General features: G+C 44.5%; 1 protein-coding gene across 1 annotated transcript in view; it reads right to left on the bottom strand.

The window, feature by feature from the left end:
- Positions 1-5,956, bottom strand: part of LOC119174137 (uncharacterized) — a 149,451-nt gene that overhangs the window by 67,553 nt on the left and 75,942 nt on the right. The gene's annotated exons all lie outside the window — the stretch shown is intronic.

Raw genomic sequence — 5,956 nt, 5'->3', positions numbered from 1 at the left:
CCCCTTCCCCAGCATTCACTCCTCCCAATATATCATAAGACATTGTTCTGAAACCAGCGTCTGTCTCTAAATGAGCGTGTTTGTCGTAGTAGAGCAGTCGTTATGATGTTCGGCTGCTGATGTTACAGTCGTGGATGTGATTCCGGCCACGGCAGTCACATTTATGATGCAGCCGAAATGGTAGAAGGCCGTGTACTGTGTGATGTCAGTGTGTCAATGGGTGCATAAGAAAGCACCGGATGGTCGAAATTTCCGAATTCCACCCCTAAGGCTTCTTTCATAAGCATATTGTGGTTTTCGGACGTAAATACTCACATATTATTAGTTTGTTGGAGTGCGTTTGTCAATGGCAAACGAAGGAAATTGAGAAAGACACGTGCGAACTATGAAAGAAGCCGTCTTGAGCCTTTCTTCCATGTCAGCGCACATTTTTTGGGTCAGTGTACAAGCGTAGATGTGCGGCCTTTAGCGGCATTTAGCGGCATTTTTGCTTAGTTTAAGACAATGCATTTGCGTTCAAGAAAAGATTTACAAGAATACATACAAGCTGCTTGCTTGAAATGAACGAGTTGGAAGTTCCGCTGATGTTATCGTGCTAGTGTAATTTATGTGCATGTTGCCTTTACTAGCTGCATAACGTCATGACGCTTCTAACATACTTGGAAACAACTTAATGACGGAACATCGTACTTCGAGTATTTACCAACGCTCATTCCACGATTTTACTGCGCGTTCAGAAAGTGTCGGTTGTCGCGCACTATTTAAGAAGCGAATCCTGAAAAGAATGGCCACACTTGTGCCCCTGCCGACCTTGATCGACAAACACATTCACCGCTTTCACTGCTCTGTTGTGAACGCTCTCTCTCCCCTTCTCCCTCTCGGAACAAAATACTTTAGTGGACACACAGAGTGAGCCGCGAAGGGGCCGCGGTCCAATCAGTGCACTGCTTGTCACCCCGGCCCACGCAGAACGGTCACATTAGCCAAAACGGGACAACAACGGCAGCCGTTTTATTGCTCACTCCCCAAATAGGCCGGAGCGCCCTTCCTTGATGTCACGATGCGATGTTTCCTCTCCTGTCCCACCACGTATAGTAGCCGCATTGCGCGGCCAAACGTGTGCGTAGCTTCGGTGAATTTCTGCCACGCCAGACACGACAGCTGCCTTCAGCGCGTGCCTCGATCTCGGCGAGGCCCATCTCCCGAAGAAGCGCCTTGTGAATTGGGCCCACAGCTGTCGTCACTCTTTCGTAGCTGTATTCATTTTTTCTTTTCTTTTGTGGGACTCCCAGTGCATCAACTACAGAAGAAACGGCGCACCGGTCCTACAATGACAAGTGGCACGTATGCTGCCGACGGCCACTGGAGTGCGAGAAAGGCTGGGAAAAGCGCTGCGAAAATCCCGAGATTCAGATATTGACCGAATAAGCTGCTTTTGCAGCTGTAACTTGTCATTACCTTCTTTATGAAAGAGCCCCTCAAGAGACGGTGGTGACTGCCTTTCCTTTTCTTGGGCAAAACCTTCCTTACAACCGGAAATATGAGAGCTTTACGCCAGGCAACCCACGGCCGCTTCGTGTATACGTTTAACACTGTTTGTCTATATGCGCCAATGAATGTAGCAACGAATTTCAGTGATTATATGGTCCAGCACTCTACTACAAAAATTAATCAGCCCTCTCATTCACAAAAATTGTCCCTCTAAGTTCTCTTTCCTTGCGCCAAGAGGAGTTCTTAAGGATATGCCCCACAATATGATTAGCTAAAATATTTTATGAAGAATAAAATTATCATAGAATTTTTTTTACATATGGGTGCAGAGCTACAATATACTACAAAAACGAACTCTCAAAGCGTAATGCCGTGTCACTAAATACGTTCGATTTCTACGTGACGACCGCAAAAAAAAAAAAAGAACCCAATCTTTCGACGATTAAATCTCTGTTGATACCTCCATCCTATATGCGTTATTAGAAAAGTCAGCGAGGAGTCCAGTTACACAACGTTGGATGCATAGTCGTGAGACTAAACAGCATTTTTTGTTACTGGTTGCACGGCCGCGGTTATACGTCACTTGATAATTCATAACAGTTGCGATAAGAATAAAACAATTGTAGCAACTAAGTCAATCTGTATAATCTATGGCTATTTAAGGTAACGTCAAAAATAAGGAAGCGTTCAGAAACCGTTAAAGGCAAATGCACGTTCACTTCCCCCTTCATCTGTATATTGGAACATTTTTTTAGTCCTGCAGATAGATGTATGGTGAACGCCTATGCGTGATGCGCATTCTCTAGACTGCATTGAAGTCAGAAATTTTTATTTCTTGCCTTTTCAGTTTAGTTCGAGTAATCACAATTACATGTCGTTATGTTCATTGTTTTTGTTATCATTATGTTTCTTGTGATTTGCGCCTAAATAAGTGGCCTAGGCAATGCACCGATAACTCGTATTATTTGTTGTAGGTAGGAGGTGCTTGTAACGAAGCTTTTTGCGGTGGCGTAGAGTTGTTACACACGAAAAAGAAGGGGAAAGCACTTGTTTATTGCGATCTTGTATGTACATCTGTGCATATCAAACATATTGATAGAGGGGGGTAAAAAAAGGAAATATGTAGGACGAATAATGAAAATGGCGTCTGGTTTGCTACCCTGCATGTGGAGAGAGATGAATAGAGCAAAATGGGAATGGAAACAGGCAAGTATAACAAGGAAGATCGAAGGCACATAGAAATATGGCTTATGTCGGCATAATGTTCCCGGTATGCTACTTTTATTTCTTGATGGGATCTCTAAAAGTTCAAAATCTATCTATCTATCTATCTATCTATCTATCTATCTATCTATCTATCTATCTATCTATGTATCTATTTATTTATCTATCTATCTATCTATCTATCTATATATCTATCTATCTATCTATCTATCTACATATCTACCTATCTGCCTGCCTGCCTGCCTGCCTGCCTGCCTGCCTGCCTGCTTTGTCTCGGGCAAATTGCTCCTACAAACGCTGGTCTCTATTGATGTAATCGGAATCAATCCGACGCAACCTAAAAGACGAGTACAGTGAGATTAAAAAGCGTTCAAAAGTGGCCTTACGCAAGTGGCCCAAAAACTTCATCAAGATCCACAAGAAAGCCACAAAACAAGCAACTGTAACAATGAAAGGCTGGAATCGTGTTCTCGTGGAGTTAAGCGATGTCCATACACGCCTGCCAGAACGACGGCGCAAATGACTGCACCACGACGAAATTCGACGGCAACCTCTTCCTTAGGCACGCTCGGAATACGAGAGCTTCTCGTCCAGTGTCGGCAAGACGTACGCCTTGCCGAGCCCAAAGAGTTTCCCAAAATTAAATTGAGGGCACTCTGGCGCTGCGATCGTTCAGCGACCAAGGGAATGATGGGTAGGACACACATTTGCCTAGTATTGGTACTTTCGGGCGGCGAATCGTACTTGCGGCTTCGTTTATTGCTGTGTTTTGATTTTGTTTTGAAAGAAAAAACAAACCATTTTCAACTTAGTGACTTGATTCGAAATAGTAAGCCTAAAATAATAAGGTTGTGAAGCGCAAACGGTGAACATTTGCTAATTTATTTTTTCATGAAAAAACAGCTCCAAGCCACACGAACACACACGGAGCCAGAAGCAAGCCAGAAGTACGAATATTAGACAAATGTGTGTACTACCCATCATTCCCATGCTCGCTGAAGCGCCGTGTGTTGCAGCTCCCATAGACACTAGCGCCACAGTTCCCTCTAGTGTATATTGAGAAACTCTATGGCCGAGCCTACCGGTGAAATAGGTCGTTCTGTCGGTGGCGGCGAGTGAGACGACAGAGGCGAAAACGTGCCGCCAGTGTGCACGCACCTGGCCACGCTGCGGGCGGTCCGGGTGGTTCTAATACTAAGCGGTGTGGGAAGATGATAAAGCTTTAAGCCTAACTGTATGATTCATGGCTGAGTGACTTAGTTTAATATAGTGTAATCTAAGAAATTGTAGCAGAAACGTCAATAAGTGGACCTTCGTTGTCGAGGCACCAACATACTTTTACACATTTCACTTGGAGAGTGTTACTTAGCAGTAGTCAGTTAAGTGGTTGGAGTGCCCATTTCACCACCACTCCAACGCCACAAAAATACACTAACACAAACACAAAGATACATAAAAAGATTTTGGGGGCTCCTTGAAGTCCTCTCTACGCTTTTGATACAGTGAAGAAAGTTGATATGAATTTCCTTGCTCCCCCTTTCTATGTAGCTGTGGCTTCGCCGCACACATGTACGTAATGCAGTGAAGCATAGCTTGAAACATCGCGTATATTGTTTTGTTAATTATTTTTCTCCTTCTCTCAGGTCCCTTTGCTCACGCACACCATACTAGAACTTCAGTGGTTGTGTTTCACACGATTGTTCGAGTGTTCACTTGTCGTAAGCTGTTCTCAGCCATCGCGTGCAAGTACATTTCGCCATTTGTTCGCGAACGAGAAAGTACGCGCTCCAGTTGACAAAACCGGGGGAAGATAAGAAATATTTCTGTGGCCGTTGCGCTTATCCAACGAAGGTGGAGATGCAATCGGCGTCCTCATTTGCAACGACACGGCTCGCTTGTCGGCTGGTCGCCCTCGCCCACGGAAGCTCTCTGTCCGGCCATAGCAGCCGACGTAGGACGCAGAGAAGCGGGGACCAGCGACAGGCGTTTTCTACGAGACGCCGAAAGCTGAAAAATTGATGTCATCGCTCGCAATTCTGTGCTGTCCATGTGTACGTAGAACTGGAGTGAAATCGACACTCAGATCTCTGAAGTATTGTAGGAATGCACCAATCGACATAGTACAGCGTCTGGTCTGACCTCATTGGAACTATCATTTCCATTTCCTTGTTGTTCTTGTATTCTAGTTTGCGTTTCATAAGTACACGACATCATCCAGAGTTATTTTCTACTAAGTGTAGAATACGTTTATCGACATTTCTAGCAAATAAAAATGAAACATCACCGCTCATTTACTCTGTAGTTATCCTGAGTGACGTAAGCAAAATAGAAAGAAGAAACGAATGAGTTATTGGCTATTAATTGTGTTTACGGCAGGTGCTGCACGTTAGAAAATTGCTAATTGATATGTGGGGTTTAACGTTCCAAAACCACCATATCATTATGAGAGACGCCGCACTGAATAGTTCCGGAAATTTCGACCACCTGGTGTTCTTTGACGTGCACCCAAGCTGAGCACACGGGTCTACAGCATCTTCGCCTCAACCAATAATACAGCGGGGTTCGATCCTGCTACCTGCGCGTCAGCAGCCTAGCAGATTAGCCACTACACCACCGCGGCGGTGCCACGTTAGAAAACGCAAAGTTGTCGAAATTTCAGAAATCCTCCTCTGCGGTGTCTCCCGCAGCAATGTCGTGGCCCTGGGAGGTAAAACTCTGACAGTTATTATTACGTTTCGATCGACAGGTAATGAAGCCTGTGAAGAATAATATTCCCAACGCCTTTTTGATGTGGACTTCGTGCTTCACCGAAAATACCCAACCTTGTAAATTTTATATTTCGTGCAAAAATTGCAGAGGTAGATTAGGGCAAAGCCGATTGGATGCTGTTCGCCGGCTCGCTATACTGTTGAAGCCAATATAAGAAACGGGTATTCTTAAAGCTGCGTCATGCTAAAAGCACTGCCTTTCATAAGACATCTGGCCGCGTACCTATCGCACAGACATCGCTCCACAGTAATGAATATCTTTCTTCTTCCGGTTTAGGGCAATGATAGGCACAGTAGTGTCCTTGCGGTGATCATTTGCACGTATTAAGCTCGCTCTGTATTAAACCCAGCTTAAAACGATTTCTGTCTCATTCACTTTCATTTAGGCGACTGCTTGATCAGAACTCCGCTACAAACGCCCTTCAATTTTCAGATAGTGAGACTGATACAACGACTGCCAGAAGTTATGAATC

The sequence above is a fragment of the Rhipicephalus microplus genome, chromosome 5 (genome assembly GCF_043290135.1).
Source record: "Rhipicephalus microplus isolate Deutch F79 chromosome 5, USDA_Rmic, whole genome shotgun sequence".
NCBI lineage: Eukaryota > Metazoa > Arthropoda > Arachnida > Ixodida > Ixodidae > Rhipicephalus > Rhipicephalus microplus.
Note: the sequence above shows the minus strand (reverse complement) of the source record. Positions and strands in the feature narration are given on the sequence as shown.